Source organism: Cryptomeria japonica, chromosome 3, assembly GCF_030272615.1.
Source record: "Cryptomeria japonica chromosome 3, Sugi_1.0, whole genome shotgun sequence".
Classification (NCBI taxonomy): Eukaryota; Viridiplantae; Streptophyta; class Pinopsida; order Cupressales; family Cupressaceae; genus Cryptomeria; species Cryptomeria japonica.
Window position 1 is genome coordinate 227957828 of NC_081407.1, and position 22401 is coordinate 227980228.

Consider the following 22401-nt stretch of genomic DNA (forward strand, 5'->3'; position numbering starts at 1 on the left):
AGGATCCTTGGTAATGGTTCATGCCCATATGGTCGAGGTATACGCTGTAGTCAGCAAGCCGTAATGATCCATGACTGTATTTGGCATAAGATTACGTAGCTTGGTGAACTTCCCACGTAGACACCATTAGTACATGCCCCAGAACTTCATCGGAAATAATGCGCAAACGATACAAAACAATGCTGAAAGATCCCGATACAGATAAACGAATGATTGTACTCACAAATCAACCAAGTATTTGATAGCTTAACATAATTTTCTTGTCAAAGAAAACATCACTTTTGTCTTTGTTTTTGGTAAGGAAGGATGCATCCTTGTTGAAGACAATTTGGAGTGTTGATGTTGATTGTGTGGTTTGATTGGTAAATGGTCATCGTGTGAGTATTTTGTCAATGTGTGTTTTGGTATCTGCATGGATGAGTATGTACAAAGTGTCGCCATGTTTTTGTTTATTTTCGATGGTTTTTGATGTTTTTGGATTTTGTATTGTTTTTGAATGTTTTTTTTTTTTTTTGGTATTTTGAAGTGTTTTGGATGTTTTTGGATTTTGAATTTGTTTTGAATGTTTTTGGTATTTTCTGGTATGTAGGGGAGCCTGATGCTCTGTACAACTTAGGTATAAAACCGTTTTAGGTGCATGTTGTTGATTGGATCTGTGAGTGGTTCTCCTTCTGATGTAGCCAACTGATATGCCCCAAACCCGAATACAATAGTGACAACATATGGGCCTAGCCAGTTTGATTCAAACTTGCCTTGATGTTCTCTGTTTGGTTGATTACGAGGATTTTCTTGTAGAACAAGATCACCTACCTCAAATGTATGAGATCTAACTCGGTGATTATAGCTTCTGCTTATGCGCTGCTGATAGGCTTTGAGGTGATTGTATGCAGCTTGTCGCTTCTCATCAAGTAATTCTAAGTCTTGGAGGCGTGAGACTCTGTATGCTTCATCATCGATGAGATTATGCAAGGAAACCCATAGTGATGGTATCTCGACCTCAATAGGTAGAATAGCTTCGGCACCATAGACCAATGAGTAGGGAGTTGCACCTGTAGGGGTTCGAATGCTAGTTCGATATGCCCATAGTGCTGGATTTAGTTGAACATGCCAATCACAGCCAGCATCATTGACTGCCTTCTTTAGGATCTTCAATATGTTTTTATCGGATGCTTCGACCTGACCATTGCCTTGTGGGTAGTAGGGAGTGGAAAAGTGGTGTTGGATATGAAATTTCTCACAAAGTTCACGGACATCCTGATTTTTGAAAGGAAGACCATTATCTGTGATGATGGACATGGGTACACCATACCGGCAGATGATGTAGTTGAGGATGAATGAGGCGATCTTCTTGCCGGTGACTTGGGTAAGTGGAACAGCTTCGATCCACTTTGTGAAATATTCGGTGGCAGTAATAATGAATTTATGGCCATTAGATGAAGATGGATGAATCTTACCCACAAGGTCAAGGCCCCATTGACAAAAAGGCCATGGTGTTGTGATTGGTTGTAGTTCCTGGGCTGGTGCATGTATCAGGTCGCCATGAACTTGACATTTCTTGCATTTTCTGACAAAGTAGTAGGAATCCTTTTCCATAGATGGCCAATAGTATCCATTATGCAGGAGTTTCTTGGCTAGTGATGGACCACTTGCATGGGTTCCACAAATTCCTTCATGGACTTCTTCCAAAGCCTTTGTTATCTCATCTTGTTCCAGACATCGAAGGAGAGTACCATCAAGACTGCGACGGTATAAGGTTTCAGCAATAATGGTATATCGAGCAGTTTGGCGAATGAAGGTTTTACGTTGGTTATTGGATTGGTTGGGAGGAAGGGTGTGATCGCGGAGATAGGTGTAGAATTCACCATACCATGGGGATTCAGAACCGACAAGGCGACATATCATTTCGGATTCGGGGATATCATAAGCGGGAATCCAAAGCTATTCTACCATATACTCGTAGCGTGTTGAATTCTGTGGAAGATCTAAGAGAGATGCGATGGTAGCCATAGCGTCAGCAGCTCGATTCTGATCTCTTGGTATATGCTCAAAAGTGATAGTAGTAAATGATGTCTTTAGAGTGTCCACCATTTGCTTATATGGCATGAGTTTATCATCTTTGGTCTGATATTCATCTATTGCTTGTCGAATGACCAGTTGGGAGTCGCCATATACTTGTAGTTTTTGTAATTTCCATTGTACGGCTAACTTGAGTCCCGTGATCAAGGCCTCATACTCTGCTATGTTTTTAGTGCATGGAAATGTGAGCCTGTAAGACTTCGGGATGCTGTCACCTTGAGGTGTGATAAACAGAATGCCTGCCCCCGAGCCATGCCTAGTGTACGAGCCATCAAAGTATAATTTCCATGGTTGTGTTGTTGTGATCATGAATATCTCTTCATCTGGAAAATTGGAAATGAGAGGATGATCACCTATGAGAGGTGCATCGGCCAACTGATCTGCAATAACTTGACCTTTGATAGCTTTACGGTCCACATACTCGATGTCAAATTCACTTAGAATCATCACCCATTTGGCCAAGCGACCTGTCAATGCTGCTTTGTTGAGTAAATACTTGAGTGGATCAATCTTTGCAATGAGTTGTACTTTGTGTGTTAACAGATAGTGCCTCAGTTTAGTGGCTGCTAAGATTACTGCTAGGCAAGCTCGCTCAATAGGCGTGTAATTGAGTTCATAGCCCACCAGTGTGCGAGAGATGTAGTAAACAGCACACTCTTTTCCTTTTGTATTATGTTGTGCCAGTAGTACACCCAATGCTGTACTTGTTGCTGAGATATAGAGTAACAACGGTCTACTTGGATCTGGTGGCATCAGCAATGGTGGATTCATGAGATAGTCTTTAAGCGTCTGAAATGCTTGTTGGCATCGAGCATCCCACTAAAAGCAGATATTCTTATGTAGCAGGTGTGTGAATGGGTGACATTTATCAGCCAATTGTGCGATGAATCTGCGGATAGATTGGAGTCGCCCTTGTAATGTCCTTAGCTGACTGATATTCTTTGGTGGTGGCATATCCATGATTGCCTTTACCTTTGCTGAGTCAACCTCAATACCTTTGCTTGAGACGATGTATCCCAGAAGCTTCCCTGAGGTTACTCCAAAGACACATTTCTTGGGGTTGAGTCGAACATGGTATTGTTCCAGGCTATCAAATATTTTATCTAAGATGTGGAGATGCCCTTCTCCGGTGAGTGATTTTGCGAGTAAGTCATCCACATAATCTTCCATCATAGTATGCATCATTTCATGGAAGATGGTGGTCATTGCTCTTTGATAGGTTGCTCCTGCATTCTTGAGACCGAAAGGCATCACATTCCAGCAATATGTGCCCCATGGACATGTGAAGGTTGTCTTATGTTGATCTTCTAGTGTGATCCTTATTTGATTGTATCCTGAAAAGCCATCCATGAGTGAAAGCATGGCATGCCCTGCTATCAGATCCACTATGATGTCGATATTTGGAAGGGGGAAGTCATCCTTAGGACAGGCCTTATTCAGATCTCTGAAGTCAGTACAAACGCAGATGCCCCCTTTTGGTTTGCCAACAGGCACAATGTTGGAGATCCATTCTGCATAATCAATTGGCCTAATGAAACCAACATCTAGGAGTTTCTTGAGTTCTGTTTTGACTAGCACTGCAATCTGGGGATGCATCTTACGAAGCTTCTGCTTGATAGGTTTGGCTCTTTCTGCTATGATGAGGTGATGCATGACTAAATCAGGATCAAGCCCAGGCATGTTTGCACATGACCATGTAAAGTTGATCTGACGCTTCTGGAAGAACTCTATAAATTTAGGTTGTTCCTCTAGAGTGAGAAGAGATGCCAGATGTATGAGATGAGGATTTTCAGGAGTCCCCACATTGTATTCTTTGGTTTCCTCGATGAGAATCGTTGATCATTCCTGTTGTACATTAGCAGGGAGAATGTCAAACCCTTCATCCTCAGGTGCCTCAGAGAGGTTTTCACCGTTGGATACGCTCTTTCTTTTTACTTTTGTCGGATCAAACAGTGCCACAGTGTGGTTTTCACTGGAAGATCCATGTTTTATTGTTATATTTTTGCAGTTGAAAGGTTTGGCATCCGCCCCGAAGTATGTTGCGCTATTAAGTTCAATGGCGAATCCAGCTTTGTGATCCTCGCTTGGTAGGTTATCCCTTAATTCCAAAAAGTCAATTATGGCCTCATCGTTTTGGAAGAAGTCAAAACATGGAGGATTTGGTTGGTTCCATTCAATGAGTTTAGGGTGGATAATGGGCATTACTTCATCGATTAGGTTAAGTGTGTTAGATGTATCAGTGAGGGTCAAAACGTTATGGTGAAGGTCGTTAATGGTACTCTCCTTGTTAGAATTAGGCATAGGATGAGACATAGAGTTTGTGGAAGATGTTTCCAGTTCAGGAACCCAAGTGGTCTTTATCTGTGCTTCTCCATAAACAGGGATGTCTTTGCGTGGTGGAGGTGGTGATGTGTCTTCCTCATCTGAAGTATTAAGTTGTACCGAATCAAATTCCCATTCATGTGAGTCAGTCTCTGAATCACTTTCCAGCATCCGATTGCTATACCATACTGGGATGTCTTTTGAGTTAAACACTGCAGGTTTGATTGGTTGATGTACCTTTGTAGTGATCGGTGTTACAGGATGTTTGATGGGGATAAAAGAATCTGGCACAGGAAGTATCGGCAGTGTTGACTCAGTGGCTTCTGCGGGAACTGCTGGTACCATAGATGCTGCTGCGGGTTCTAATACTGCTAATGATACTATGGATGTAATGGTTGCTGCGAATGGGATTACTGGTTTGATTGGTGGGATGATTGGTATTGTAGATGGTTGTACTGGGATTTTGAGCCTCGATGGGGCAGTTGTGATGGTGCTTGATGCTGCTTTGATAATGAAAGGTGTCTTTTTTGCAGTAGGTTGACATAATGGTTTGCTGGGTTTTCCTTTGAATCTGAATTTAGGAAAAATTTCTTTCTCAAAGCCTAGGCCTATATTACCTTTGGACTTTAATTCTGGCAGCAGAGGTTCATGTCGTCCTTGTTTGCAATATCCCAAAGCACTCTGACCATCATATCCCATTTGTTGCATAATGAGGAGACCTTTGCCATACTAATCCGTAGGAAGTTTAACTTGTGGTAGATCAGTGGTGATGGGATCTTTATAGATCCATTTTGCTAAGTCCTCATCTTGGGTTTCTTCTTCTTGACTCTTTCCAAGGATGAAAGGCGTCAAAGCACATGCGAGCGTGATTAGTGGTTGTTGGAGTAACTGTTGTGGTTTACCATGTGTTCTAGGAGAAGTGGGCATCTATCCCACACAAAAGAGTTGACTCAAGTTGTATTCCCCGAGACCTTCCTCTGTTATTTTCATCTTAAGCTTTTCTTGCTTTGGTATAGTGGTGTTCGAACTAGCAAGAGAGGCTGGACTTATATATGATGTGGAGGAAATGGCTTCTCTATTATTAGGAACGGTAATCTCTGGTTGATGGCTGATATTATGGCAAAATGCAAAGGGGTTTGCATCGCCCAGAATTGTGATCTCTACACCATTATGTGGGAACTTGATACATTGATGGTAGGTAGATGGAACGGCTTGCATGGCATGTATCCAAGGTCTCCCTAATAATAGATTGTATGGCAGAGGAAGGTCCAGAACCTGACAGATGATGTGCTTTACCACAGGGCCCATGTGGATTGGTAGTACCACAGCTCCTTTGGATGAACGCTCTGCATCGTCATAGGCTTTGATTGTGATCTTCTTACAAGGATCCACTGATTCTACTGCATATCCTAATGCTGTGACCAACTGTAGTGTACAAATATTTAGGCCTGCTCCACTATCGATCAAGAATCGCTTGATCCTGTGTTGGTTAATAAATCCTTCGATGTGGAGTGAGGCGTTATGAGGTTGTTGGAAGGAAGAGTTGTCACTTTCGGAAAAAGTGAGACAAGGTGATGACTTTAGACTTCCAACCATGGCTTGAAATTGGTCTGTATTCAGATTTGCAGGGACTGACACCTCTTGGAGTGCTTGATCCAAGATAGTTTTATGAGAGGGCGATAGGCGCAATAGCTCTAAAATGGATATAAGCGCAGGCGTTTTATCTAATTGTTCCACCAGATTGTACTGCTTTGGGATGGAGGTGGTGCCTTGTGGAGCTACCTTGATGGTAACTTTGCTACGACGCGTAACAACATTGCAATTTGAGTTGGGATTTTTGAAGGTTATAGTTGCAACTTGTTCACTGGCATCATACAGGTGATTTACAATGTAATTATATGCAGCCTGTGTATAATCAGTGGTATCAGTGCCTCGCCTAGAAGTGGAAGGACCCCTTTGATCTTGCGATGGAAGTGGATTTTTGAACATCAGATGATCATTATTGGTTGTTTTTGGGTCATGTCCTTCAATTTCAATTTCTCCTCGGTCAATAAGATCCTGAATAAGATCTTTTAATCAGTGACAATTACTCGTCTTGTGTCCTCTTCCTTGATGGAATTCATAGTGTTCAGTATCTCTCCACCATGCCGGTTTGACCTGAGGCTCATAGTTTGATAGTTTAGGTAGAGTGACCAAATTTTGAGAAATGAGTTGTCGCAATACTGTTTCAATGGGTTCCCCTAAGGGAGTGTATGTGCATTTCTATTTTTGCTGACGAGGTCTTGGTTCATCATGAGATGTGATGCGACCTTGATTGGAAGGAACATTTGTGTTGTTCTGAGGTGGAGGATTCTGTCCTGCAAACCGAACCACAGGTTGTGCATTTTGGATAGTCCGGGCATCCACAACCCCATCATTGACAATATTCTTTTTTTTATTCCAGAAGCTTGGTTTATCACTATTGAAGCGTGGACGAGGACCATCTTTTGGTTCATTAAAGATTTTGATGAGTCCTTTCTTGATGAGTGCCCGTTCACATTTTAAACCCTTGGTGATCATATCATTAAAAGAGTCTGTGTCTTTGACATCCAGGTGAAATTCCATTTCTTCGTTTAAGTTGGAAATGAATATTTCCACTAGTTCTCGTTCAGGTAACTGAAGAGAACGTCTGCTAGACATTTGGCACCATCGTTGCAGGAATACTGAGAATAGTTCACCTGGTTTTTATTTGGTGTTGCACAAATCAGCCATGGTGATGTCACGTTCAATGTTATGAGAGTAATGAGCGAGGAATTTTTGGATAAGTTCCTCAAATGTTCTAATGCCACCTGGTAGTCGGAAAAACCATGATGTGGTTGTTCCTCCCAAGCTTTGGGGAAAAAGACACATAAGGTAGGTGTCTTCATATGCCACTTCAAGGCAAGCAGAATGAAATTCTCTGACATGATCACGGGGATCCCCCTTTCCTCTATATTTTTCAAATTTGGGTGTTTCGAATCCTCGTGGAAAGGGTGGCATATAAAGATTTCTATCAAAAGGGTAGGGACAGATGTCATTGAGTGAGAATTGGTTAGTTTTGACACCACTATGAAGTTGTTGAGCGAGATTCTCGACTTGTTGCCGCAACATCTCCATTTCAGTTGGAGGAGGAGGTGGTGGGTTACCTCGAGGAATGTTATATCTAATGGGATCTCTACCTCTTTCCTCTTCATGGCGACTTTGTCTTTCGGATGCTTGTCTTAATTGGGCAAGATCAAAGTCAAAGGGGAGTTTTCCTCCTTCTTGAGTGAGTTTTAAGAAGTGAGCATCCGCATTGCTCCTGAGTATTTCGTCAAACAGTCTGTTAAAGAGAGGGTTATGTTGAGCCCTTTCTATTGTTGTAGGAGTAGGAGTACTTGGGTTTTCGTCATTTGCATTTCCTCCAAGTGCTTCTTGAAATTCATTGAGATTTTCCTCTTCTTCTTCTTCTATTTCTATTTCTCGTTGCCTTGACTGTGATCGGGTTTGAGCCATTTTGTTTATGAGTCTTTGTTGAAGTTGAGTGAAAATGATGATGAGTTTTTGATGAAATGAGAGATTGATGATTGGTGAATTGTGTGGCACATGGATCTCTAGCACTTTTTAAGGTGGATGTAACCGAAATTCCTTCTTTGAATTGCTTGTTTGTTTGATAAGATTTGATGTGATAAGGTGTAGAGAAATCTAAGATGTGCTACAGATTTAACTACCTAGTAATGAGAGGATTCACTCATGAACTAGTTTTAACCTACGTAGATGTGTCTCTTAGGATGAGCTTATCCTAGATGTAGAAACAATCTAAAAAAAGTGATGTGATGTGTTTGATTTCAAGCAATATCTAAAAGAGAACTTGGGACAAGAACCTCTTAATGTTTTGAGAGTTGGGACGGATTGATGATGAAGTGATGATGGATGAATAAGATGATGAATGAAATGTTTTCAACTTCAATAAAAGCTTTGTGTTACAAATGGGACAAACTCTACCTCTTCCCTTTCAGGTGTTAGTGGTATTTCTCGAACTGTGTTGTAGGTGATACAGACATTTGGGAAAAAGTTGGGATTAATCTTACCTCCTTGGTTTTTGTGATAACTTAGAGCTCTATATTGCATAAAAGCTCTGCGGTTCAATGTCTCTGAATCAAATTCGTTTGTTTTGTCTTGAAGGTAGAGGTGCATGTGACACAGAAAAACTCGATGGGAGACAAAGATTTGTCTATTGATATAGAAGAATTTCCTCCTTTTGATCAAAGCCTTTGAGCTTAATGGTCTTCTTTTCAAGTTGATATTCTGATGATGCTTCTTCTTTCGCAAGATGTGAAGAATGGTCATAAAATTTTGACTCTTTGTTGTTCGCACTTTGTTTTTGATGAGTTTGGTTGGATGAATACTTTGTTTTTGGAAGTGATTTTCTTTTGATGTTTCTTTGACAAGAAGACAAAGCAAGCACACAAACACAAGAATGTAGCCTCAAAGGCACAAATGAGTATGGGTCTAGATCAACCCAATCCTTGGACTTTTATATGACCCTTCCTTTAGATGTATTTTAAGGTGTATTTCCAAAGCCTGAAGTCGGCTCAATTTGCACTTGGTCTTTAAAACGAACACACTTCAAACACTTTTTATCCCTAAGGTCAAATGGCCAGTTGTGATAAATTTAGCCCACATCTTGATATTTCTTCGACTTTGGTACTACATACCTTATGAATCCCGCTGTGGCAAGTAAGGATGTGATATACTAAGTCTTGCACGAGCATAACAAATAGATGATCCCTATGATGGGGGATTCACCACCTTTATCAAGCCACAAGTGACTTTTCAAAAAGCTATGTTTCTACTCAAGGAAATACGTATGGTGAGTATCTTGGGAGCAAAACCATCTATGCTCTTGCACTAAATTATATCGCAAATATTCTCAATCAATAGAACGGGTGGGATACTACTTAAAAGTGTTTAGTCATGTTCGATGTTTTTGGATATAAGTTCATTCTGCAGTGACTCACTTAAGAGCCTTGTAACTGGTGGTGGGGCCCATTTGTCCTTTCGGCCAGTTACACTGTAGGAACAGCTATACCCAAGGCTACAGCTTTCGCTCTCACCTGATTTCTATAGCGGCTCGAAGGATTTACCGCTCGAGGTCGTTCCCAAGAGTATCAATCCCTTGGCAGGCCTCTCTTAAAAAGATAAAATTTAATTGTTACTAACACTTTTCTCTTGAACCTAAGACCATGAAAGCCAAGGGAGAGGATAGTGTGTGTTAGAGGTAGGACCACTCGACTGACTTTTTGCACAAGTGTGCCAAGCACGAAAGACACTTGTTCTTTTTAATCCACCATTGCAATGTGATCTAACTATTTGGAGATGTTGCTCCAACAACCATGGTGTTCTTTTTAACTTCAAAGGCAATGTGTTTTGTAATCTAGAATTGGGAAATCCTGGTCAACTTAATGAAAAACATGTTTTTGTTTGAAGTAAAATTTGCTTGCAAAAATTAAAACAAATGGATTGTGTATTTTATGTGCACCAAATTTGAAAGTGTGGATTGTAAATCTTTTTAGTTTGATGCAAGGAAATCAAATTTGTTTGTTGATTTTAAGCCCCAAAAGACAAGTGATCCTAACTAGAAAGCAATGGAATTTTGTTTGTGTTCAAGTTTTAATGCACCAAAGGAAAATTTGTGATTTTTAATGGTGCGTTTTAACCTGTACAAACAACAATGTGTTAGTAAAATCGATGTCCAAGGGGGGGCTTCCACAAGCCTAAAATTTTCACTTTTTTGGTTACAAGGCAATTTTTACGACATTCTGTTACAATAGCGCTAGTCTATGTTTGAACAGAGACGCTATTTAACACAAAAGCACTGAAAGAATGGGAAAGCCAGAGAGGCAAAAGCGCTGAAAGATTTCAATAGCGCTAAAATAACGACAAACGTGCCAAAACAAGTCCAAAAGCGCTGAAATTTGGACAATAGCGCTATTGTAAAAACAATAGCGCTAAAAGAATAAGTGTCAGTAGCGCTAGAACGTGTTCAATAGCGCCAAAACGCAACTTGTGTGACATTTTCAACATTCAGACATGTTAGTTTGCTAAAAAAAGATGATATTTTTGGTGTTCGATTCACGTCAGGTTCACCAAATGATGCTTTGCAAAGTGGACAAGGTTAGTCTAAGATAAACAACACAAGACACACAAGAAAATCGTTAGTGTTATTCAATCAAAAACTAATCTAAACAGGCATATCAAGAGAGACACTAAAATCATGCTAATATATCTAACTAATGAAACAAAGATAATGAGGCATCTCCAAATGCCTCTTAGCATGCTCTTAGTTCCTTCTCCCTTGTTCCTCTCCTCTCCAAGTTCCAAAATAGTGTAGCTCTCGGCAGCTTTTTGTACTATGGATGCTTATGGAGGATTGAGATTGAAATATTGCCCTAAATGTAAATAAAGAAGCAAATATTAAGCTATTGATACTAAAATGATTTATTTTAACCAAAATGACAATATATGAGTTAATTATGCTAAAATGCTCTCTTAAAATGTCTATAGCTTAAATGCATACAAGTTTTCAGGATCTGGATTATGAAGAAATGGACTCTATTTATAGGAAAAATGGAGTAATGGATGGTTGAGATTGAGCAATCTCAATAAGGGTCAGGATTGAATGATTTCAAATCCATGTGAGGGCTTTCAACCCAATCCCAAGATGACAAGTGTCAATGTGAGATAGGTTGAGAGGAGAGGGAATAAGCATTAAATGCTTGATATGACCTTGGGAGCTAAAGTCAAGGTTGGTTGAATGAATAAACTCTTTATTCAAAGAATAAAGCTTTTATCCAATGGATAAACTCTTGTGCAAATGTGAAATGGATGAATATGGTCAAAACAATAAATGTTTGGGGAGACAAGTTTGAAATAACCATAAATGGTTATGTAAGAACCATAAATGGTCATGTAAGAGCCATTAGTGGTCTTGGAAGACTTTGGGGGTTAATTTGTTGAACACACAAAGCATTAAATGTTTTTCAAAGACTTTGGAGTCTTTGAGAAGTGACTCCATTTTGCTTAGGAATGTGACAATAATTAGGGGATGGATTAGGCTAATTAAGAAGGGGTTAGAAGAATCTAGAAGGGGATTAGATTTTGCAAGTGGATTTGGTGGGTGAGGGAAAATAGGATTTTATTAAAAATAAAAATTCATTTATTTTAATAAATGTGTGCAAGTTGCATTCGTAGGAAAATGCAAGTGGGGTGGGGATAATTATTTAAATAAATGTTTTATTTAATTTATTTAAAAGAGGAATAGGGGGATTTTAATTAAATAAATAGATTTTATTTATTTAATTGATTTGAATTTGATTTAATGAATTAATTAAAATAAATTGAATAATTTATTTAATTAATAGAAGAATGTTTGGAGATGAATGAATTAAATATTTATTTAATTAACTGATGGCTAGTGAATTTTTAATCAAATAAATAGCGAATATTTATTTAATTAAGCTGGACAGATTTGTGTGACTACAATATGAATTAATTGTCAAAAAGCTAACTAAGTGCCCCAATAGATCTTAAATGGATTGAACAACTTTAATTATATAATATACAAATATAAAGTTTACTTAAGATAAATAAATTATGAATATACTACACATTAATCCCCGATATTTATAAATTTTTCTAAGTTAAATTTAATAACTTAAAAATTTATTCTAAGAATATGTATGTATATATATATGTATGTGTATATCTATGTATACATACATATATATGTATATATATGTACATATATATGTATATATACATCTATATATATATACATATATATATAGATGTATATGTACATATATATGTACATATATATATATGTATATCTATATGTACACATATACATATATATGTACATATATATATATATATAGATATGTATGTATGTATATATATGTACACATATAGACATCTATGTATATGTATACATATACATACATATACATATATATACATACATATATATATATATATGTACATATATATGTATATGTGTACATATAGATATACATATATATGTATATATGTACATATATATATATATATATATATATATATATATATATATATATATGTATGTATATGTATACATATATATATATGTATGTATATGTATACATATACATATATGTATATATGTGTGTGTGTATATATATATATAGACACACACACACATATTTGGTTACATTCCCAGATTAATAAATTGCATAAAAGAAGAGTATATAAACAGATATGTGTATAAGAAAAATACTAATGTAAGAGTAAAAATAATAATTTAATCATAGGGACGAAAATATAACAGAAAATAGTTTGAAATAAATAGAGAAATAATTTGCTCCAGGCACAAATAACAAGTTTATGCTGAGAAATACAAAACTTTTCAAGAAGATTTAATATTCACACTGAGGGAATTATATTCTATTTCCAACTAATATTCACAAAGAGAGATTTATTTCCAGCATTCACAGGGAAATAATTTATTTCCAGCATTCACAGGGAAAGAATTTATTTCAACTATTATTCACAGAGAGAATATATATCCAGATATATATGTAAAAAATAATAATTAAGTAATCAAATGAGAATAAAGATTTATTTATAGGGATGAATAACAGAGGATTATTCACAGGGAAATATATTCTTCAAATTTCAACTATTATTCACAGAGAGAATATATATATCCAGATATATATGTAAAAAAAATAATTAAGTAATCAAATGAGAATAAAGATTTATTTACAGGGATGAATAACATAGAGGATTATTCACAGGGAAATATATTCTTCAAATTTCAACTATTATTCACAGAGAGAATATATATAAATAATTAAGTAATCAAATAATAAAGCTTTATTTACAGGGATGAATAGCACAGAGGATTATTCATAGGGAAATATATTCTTCAAATTTCAACTAATATTCACAGAGAGATTTTCTTTCAGATAAATATTAAGATTCATATCATTTAATCACATAGGGAAGATTTTTAATCTCATAAAAAGAATTTTAAATAAGGGGAAATATGATTTTTGGATAGATCTAAAATCTTTGGAAAAGCAAAAAGCAAGATCATATGCATATTTTCTACATAAAATAAATAATAGAGCTGCATTTTATTCCTAAATAAGAAAAAGAGATTTATTTATTCATTCATAGAGAGAGAGATTTATTTATTTTTATATTCAATATCATCTCAAGTTTTCAAGAAAAAACAGAAAAGCAAAAATCTAATTTTCTACCTTTTAAATAGATTAAATAAAATATGCAAGAGAAATCTGCATTTGTATTTAAAAAGAGAAAGAATTATATCAGTGCATTTCTTTAAAGAAAACAAAATAGATTTTCTTCCTATCTAGCAATTAAAAAAAAAATGATTCTTTCAGAAAACTATATTCAACTAAAGAATCTAGAAACTATATATATTTTTTTGATAAATACAAATTCCTCATATGACAAAAGGAGAGAACCTGGTTTGTTGAATCCTCTAGCTATCCTTTGATCCTTCCTTGCAACTTGAGAGAGATCCTTCGAACAACCACTTAAAAATCCTGCAACAAAAATGAGACTACCAAAGAAGATCCTACTACTAAAACTTGGGAAATTTCCTTCAAAACATAATCAACTCCCTTCTTTGAAACTTGCATACAATTTTATAAGAAAAATTCCTCCATTCCACTATCTAGAGAATTTAATTAAAAAATAGATTATTTTCCAATATTGGACTCATGCAAATTGATTAAAAACTTAGTGGGGGAGTTACATGCAAGGTGGTGGAGATTCCTCTAGAAGCTTCCAATTCCTCCTACAACATGTGCCATAATTGGGAGTGGAAAATAAATAAATAAAAATAATGCCTTTTGAATTATATTCCCCAGGTGTGTGTGTGTGTGTGTGTGTGTGTATTCATTTTATTCTTTTATATTTATTCAATCATTTAAATAGCTTAACCAAAAATCTAATAGAATTGTATTTAAATCAAAAAGTGATAAAAGAGGGTTGTGACAACAAGTTGTATGGAATTATATATGAATCAATTTCCCAAGTTCTCATAGAACAACAATATCCATTGCATCTAGTCTATAGCAAAGAGACATAGCTAATGTTGAGATGAAAAAATACATTATATTGAACCTCATGTAGTTGTGTTCATATTACTTCATCCTTTCTTATAGAGTGGTGTCCTCAGTACATTGGGGAGATACTTAATGCTATCAACATATAAAATGGGATAGATTGTGTGCAAGGTGTAGCTTAATGATGCATATGCATGTTGATGACTTGTAGACATGAAGTCATACATCTTTTATGAAGATCAATAATAAATGAAGATTCAAAGTAGTCATATTTCTATCCAAGAATAAATGAAGGTCTAGAGTGTATCAAAATGGTTGATGTTTGAATTATGGTATTGACTATGCATGGTTGATAATCTCAAGGAAAGTTAGTCCCTATAGTTGTATGAAAAGAAGAGGGTGGTATTAAACTCGTATGCCCTTATCAAAAGCAGTTGGTTTTCATATGCAAGAGTTTGAACATATAGTAGTGCATAGCATTGGAGTATGCACATTCCAAAAGAAAATTGCTAGTTGAAGAAGTGCTTTGGTCCTATGGAATGTTGAAGTGGGTTATGCAAGATTGCAATGTATGTTGCTCTTTAATGTGGTTATTATTGATTTGGCATGAGTCTAGTGTAGTGAGATCAAGAGCTTAGTCATGAAGTGAAGTTGTAAAGGTTCTATGTGCTTGTAGTGTCGATAAGAGTTGTAAGAATTTGATGTGGACACAAGCATTTCCTACTATGGTTGTGGAGTACAAAGGTTGGCCCTCTTCATTCCAATGTTAGAGGTTGATATGTAGATTGTATGAATCTAGAATGTTACTAACAAACAAGAAGATGTGCTTGAGGAACATTCCAATGTCCTTGTGTAGGTTGTTGTAGATGTAGTGGTTTGTGTCAGTTGCCCATTGAAAATGTTTGTCTTTTCAAATGTGGATATTGAAGGATCTAATGTGCAAGAAAGGAAATAGGGTGTGTAGTTAAAAGATGCAAAGAGTGTAGCATGTTCAACTATCTAACTTCAATGTTATTGGAAGGCAATCTTGTGACCAATGGATGGTTAGCTTGGCAATGAATATATATGGTTTAAATAAGTATATACAATCTATAGTTGGAAAGTATGCATGTTGTATTGTTATTTGTGTCATCATTTGGCTAAGGATATTACAACGCTTAAAGATTCTTTTTGTGCCAAATGTTGTGGATGGTCACCAACCTATTGATGTATCAAGTGTAGCTGGTTGGCATTGAGGTTCCTTAAGAAAAAAATGATCAATGCTCTCCCTAGCCATGTTGAAACTCAAACTCCAAGACTCTAGAGTATGGGTGGCAACTTACACCATTAGTAATGAGGTTGTGTCACCTCATCAGAGGGTTTCATTCATCCAAAGAGTTTGATGAAGAATTGGTTTCATAGAAAAAACATCTATCCTTAGGAGCTATTTTTTTATATACTTTCTTCTCGATAGTGGCATGAAGCATTGCAATGCTTGAAACTTAGATAGATGCATTTGACATATGTAACATGAGCTTGAGCCTTTATTCTCTCATACCAATGACTTGGTTAACTATAGACAACTTCCCATGTAGGTAAAGTTATAGCTAAGAAAAATGATGTAGATTTACATCCAATGGAAAGCTTGGATTGTGAAAGCATTATTATATAATGTCACAGCCAAGGTGATGCAAAGACATGAAAAAGGTGTAAAAAATATTGTCCTGTATTCATCAAAGGTGTGATAAACAAATATAAAGAATTTGGTAGGAGAGTGACCTTCTTGATTAGAGAAGGGAAAGTGTTGGTGTAAATAAATATTCATTATGGATATTATTACACTTTACTTAAGTTAACTTAGGATAATGCATCTCTTCGTAGTTTGGATTTGAGACACTTAGGGAAGTGTGCACATAGGGATATAGCTTGGAGAAATTCCACTTTTTGTGGTCTTATTTTGTTGTTACACTCCACATTCGGTGGGTCATCCACCTCTTGTGAAATATTATATTATTTCTCCTACCTACCCTTGTTTCTCATTGAGCTACATGTCATGATTGTATGCTCGTACATCCATATGGCCTTGCCTATATAAGCAGGCTTATATTCATTGTATTGGTTAATCCAATTGATCATTTGCATATTGATGAGAATACAGTTTGTTCTTGTCATTCTTTTGTCTCTCTTTTATACTTTTCATTGTGCCCTTGATCTTGGCAAAATCTCACATGGTATCAGAGTCATTGGGACTTCAATTGATTGGTTTTTTGAGACATCTTGGAAGGCTTCTATTTTTGGATCTGAGGGACAGTATTTTTTGGAGGCATCTTAGAGCATTTTTGACCTCACCATTGCGTCTGGGAGGCCCTTTCCATAAAAAAATCGAGTATAAACTCGACCTATTTTGACAAAAATCAAATTTTGGGTGTTGGAGGAATATTTTGCCCAATTCGGGCGGTACGGTACAGAATTTTCGGATCTCAAAAAATATATATATATTTTATTTTTTTTCCAGTTTTGAAAAAGATTTTTTTGAAAAAAAAAAAACCTTCTGCCTAGACAGCATTTTTTTGAAAATTTTTAGATCCCTCTCCATTGAGCAGTTTGGATTTTTTAGTCAACTTTGGAGGCTCATAACTTGCTCAATTTTGCTCCTTTTTGGGTGCAATTTTATTTATTTAGGCTAATTTTTCGTGCTCTTCGCAATGGTGTGGTTATTTTCTGATTTTGGTGCACGGGTTTTTCAGAATTTTTGGATTCTCTCAATTGTATGTCCAATCCTTAATTTTGCAACTTCAAAGGCTTCGTTTGAGCTCATACGACCTCCTTTTCAAGTGCCCTTTTTTTTTTAAAGTGCACATTTTTTCGTCTACTTTCATAATTTGTGATCAAATTTTAGATATTTTGAGTGGACATTTTACTTTCAGATATTGGTCTTATTTGGCCTATTTGGTACTTGTAAATTGCTTTGATCTTAGTTTAGATCTCTTGCATTATTAGTTTGAGTCTCTTTTGGCCTTATTGAGGTAGTTGTAAAGTTGAAATCATAAGTCCAATTTGCCATTTTTTGCAAGTGGCCCATTGTACACACACTAAGTGTCAAATCATCATTTTTTTATTTATTTTTACCGGGGGGGGGTTCTTTGATTGAGTGAATTTGGGGAGGGGGGGGGGGGGGGGGGGGGGTCTTGTGTGATTGTGTCTCTCTTTCCTTGTGCTCTTTCATTTTTGTTGCAATGAGTCCTCATAAATTTCCACCTTTAACTCCACATAATTATGCATCATGGAAAATTAAAGTATGGAGCAAATTAATGGAAAAAGGTCTCACGCATTACATAGATGGAACAATAGAAGCACCACCTGATCCTAATGCTCAGTTAGAATGGCTCACTAAGAATTGCATGGCTCTTGGAACTTTGCATAAGTATGTATCAAATGACCTCATTTTTCACATTGAGAAGTGTACTACAATCAAAGAGGCTTGAAATTTGTTTCAAAAATTGTATGGTCAAGTTGATGAAATCATAGGTTACAAGATTGACAATGAGCTCACCAACTTGGATCCCAAGAGTTTTGATACAATCCAAGATTATGTCACCAAAGCAAATAAGCTAAGAGCAAAGCTTAAGGATTGTGGAATTGACAAAAAGGATGCTCAGTTGATATTCAACTTGTTGGACAAGCTTGCACCAGAATATGTAGCATTTGTATCTAGCTTCCAAACTCATCGTTTGATAGTGGGGAGTTCCTACATTATGCCTTCATTTGATGCTTTCACGGAAATGTTGATATTGGAACAATCTAAGTTGTTGAACATGGGGCTTCTCAAGTCTTCAAAGTCCAAGGCTTTGGTGGCTAATCAAGGGAATCAAGGAGGTCCAGGCAAAGATTCCAACAAGAAGAAGAAGTAATATAAGTCAAAGCCATAGTAGGAAAAAGGGCAATCATCCTCTCCATCACAAGGCGATTTTTCATCATCTTCCAAGAAGGGGACTCCACCTAAGAAGGATAAACCAACTTGTGCATATTGCAAGAAGTATGGTCATGATGAGCATTGATGCCACACCAAGCAAGTTGATGAGTTGACAAATCTTCTTAAGAAAAACAATATCAACTTGCCATCCACCTATACAAAGAAGGATTCATATCCTTCCTCTTCCTCACAGTCTAAGGGAAAAGGGAAAGCATTTGTGGCTACAACAGGTTCTTCACAACAGTGGATACTTGACTCAGGTGCCTCTTATCACATGGGTTCTACAAAGGAGCAGTTTTCTTCATTGGAGCCATCTAAGGTACCTCACATTTACATAGGTGATGATACACAAGTAAAGGTTGAAGGGAAAGGTTCAGTTGACATGGATGATGGAACATTTGAGAATGTTCTTTATGTTCCTAACTTGTCTACCAACCTTCTCTGTGTCTACCAAATCACTCACTATGGGAATGGGAAAAAGGTTGAGTTTACACCTGATTTAGTTGTGGTAAAGGAACTTGATGATGATGCCTTGGTAGCAGTGGGACAAGTCAATGACAACTCAAGGCTTTATTCATTCTCCCACTTTGTGCCAAGTTCTCCTTCTAGGGCCTTGCTTACTCATTCAAATTCAGAAAGTAAGCTATGGCATGAGCGGTTTGGTCACCTCAACTACCGCTATCTTCAATAGCTCAGCACTAAAGACATGGTCACAGGTCTACCTCGAATCAGTTTTTCAGAGGGTGTATGTTCAGGTTGTTCCATGGGAAAGCATCCTAAGGAGAAGTTTGATAAGGGGAAAGCTTGGAGAGCTTTGGAAGTTCTTCAACTTGTTCACAACGATGTAGCAGGTCCATTTCCAGCACCTTCATTTAGCAAGGCCCGCTATATCCTCACCTTTATTGATGACTACTCCCGCTTCACTTGGGTCTACTTTCTCATTCATAAGAGTGAAGTATTTGATAGATTTTAGGACTTCAAGACTTGTGTGGAGAAGCAATCTGGGAAAGTGGTCAAGATTCTTCGTACAGATAATGGAAGGGAATATGTGAACAAAAGACTTGAGGATTTTTGTACATTTGAGGGGATTGATTTTCAACATTTTGTTGCTTACACTCCACAGCAGAACGAAGTTGCAGAAGGCAAGAATAGAACTCTCAAAGAAATGGCTAGCTGTATGATACATGCACGTTCTCTTGATCCTGCTTTTTGGGCAGAGGCTATTAGTTGTGCCACACACATCCAAAATCGGGTTCCTCACAAAGCTTTGCAAGGTATTACTCCTTTTGAGGCTTGGGCTGGTAGGAAACCAATTGTGAGACATTTCAGAGTCTTTGGGTGTCCAGCATGGGCTCGCATACCTCCGCAGAAACGCAAGGCATTGGAACCTCAGAGTCGGCCTTGCATATTTGTTGGATATCCTGAGGGTGTTAAGGCATATAGATTGATGGATCCTAAGACACATGAGGTGTTCATTGAGAGGAGTGTTCATTTTGCGGAAAGCTCTCCTAGATTAGCCTCTCTACCTCCTCCACCTTCCTCCATTGTGGATAGTGATGTTAGTGATTCAGATGATGAGACTCCTTCAACTCTGACTCATAGGGTTACACCTCCGCAGGGTCCACTTGCAATTGAGGAGCCTCGTTCTCCACCTCCACCTATACCTCGTTGGGCTCGACAAACACTTGAGTCTGCGAGTTCTCTTGTTGGGGATCCTTTAGATACACAGAGGACTCAATCACAGCATCAGGATCTTCCACATGCATTCATTGCTACTGCTTTCGATCCACAGACATTTTGAGAAGCATCAGGGGTTCCTAAGTGGGACCAAGCTATGGAGGAAGAGTATAGTTCCTTGATGAGGAACAACACATGGAATTTAGTCCATCTCCCTAAGGGGAGAAAGATGGTTCGATATAAGTGGATCTATCGAACCAAGTTTGCAGCGGATGGTAGTGTGGATAAGTATAAGGCTCAGCTTGTTGCGAAAGGTTTCTCTCAGGTTCCAGGTGTTGACTATATTGAGACCTTTGCGCCTGCAGCCAAGATGAACTCCATTCGCTTGACACTTGCTATTGCTGCAGCTCATGGTTGGGTTGTACATCAAATGGATGTGAAGAGTGGTTTTCTTCATGGTGATCTTGATGAGGAGATATATATGGAGCAGCCACAGGGTTTCATCCAGGATACTTCCTTGGTTTGCAAACTAAGGAAATCTTTCTATGGCCTTAAGCAGGCCCCCAGGGCTTGGTATGCCAAGATGGATTCCTTTCTTCTCTCAGTAGGGTTCACTAGGTGTCATTCTGATTCAAATGTCTACATTTTGTGACAGGATGACTCTCACTTGATACTTGTGCTCTATGTTGATGATTTGATCATTACAAGGAGCACCACATCCATCATTAGCAGGGTCAAATCTGCTTTGCATGACAGATTTGCTCTGACTGACTTGGATCTTTTGCACTACTTTCTCGGGATAGAGATTTCACAGTCACCTTCCGGGATTACACTATCACAGCCCAAGTATGCTCTTGATCTACTTGCACGCTTTCATATGGTTGATTATAAGCCTGCACCGACTCCCTTTCTTTCAAGACTCAAGCTTGAGGCTCAGTGTTCTTCTCTACTAGTTGATGCCACATTGTATCGTCATCTTGTGGGTAGTCTCATCTACTTGACTCATACACACCCTGATATTTCATTTGCAGTTGGCATGGTTTCCTGCTTTATGTAGGAACCACATGAGCTTCATTGGAAAGCCACCAAACGCATCCTTCATTACATCCAAGGTACACATCACTATGGGATTCACTATGCAGCAGGCACAGGACTTCGCTTGGTTGGTTACACAGATTTCGATTGGGCTAGTGATCTTCATGATCGCAAGTCTACTTCAGGTTACAGTTTTCACCTTGGTTCAGGCCCCATTTGTTGGCAGAGCAAGAAGCAGCATGTTATTGCTCTCTCTTCGACTGAGGCTGAGTATCAAGGAGTTGTTAACGCAACGATTGAGACCATTTGGCTTCAGCAGATTCTCACGGAGTTTGAGTTCACCACTCCACGACCGACAGTTCTACATTGTGACAATCAGAGTGTTATTGCTATCTCGAAGAACCCGGTCCAGCACCAGCGGACCAAACACATCGAGATCCATATGCATTATATCCGAGAGTTGATTTAGGAGTAGGTCATTGATTTGCAGTATTGTCCTACAACGAAGCAAGTTGCAGACATATTCGCCAAACCTTTCACCAAGAGTAAGTTTCAGCAGTTGCGAGCTCTCTTGGGGGTGTGGGATGTCTCATTAGGGAGGATCAGCTGACTTCTCCTTCCTCTCTTATGGGGGGGACTTTTTCCTCTTTGAGGTTTTGTCCTTCTTCTTTGAGAGTCTTTTTGTACATTCATCTCTCTTTTGGGGGGGGAGTTTTTTCCCACTGGGTTTTATCCCTTTCTCCGTTTGTGAGAGATTGCATTGCATAGTTTTGCTTGCATTTGCATATTGTACATGGGTACCTATCATGGCCTAGTGGCCGGGACCCATCTTGCATTGTTGACTTGAGTCTTCATTCCCCTAAGTTGCACTTAAGGGGGGGTGTTGGTGTAAATAAATATTCATTATGGATATTATTACACTTTACTTAAGTTAACTTAGGATAATGCATCTCTTCGTAGTTTGGATTTGAGACACTTAGGGAAGTGTGCACATGGGGATATAGCTTGTAGGAGAAATTCCACCTTTTGTGGTCTTATCTTGCTGTTACACTCCACATTCGGTGGGTCATCCACCTCTTGTGAAATACGATATTATTTCTCCTACCTACCCCTAGTATTTCTTACCTGCCCTTGTTTCTCATTGAGCCACATGTCATGATTGCATGTTTGTACATCCATATGGCCTTGCCTATATAAGCAAGC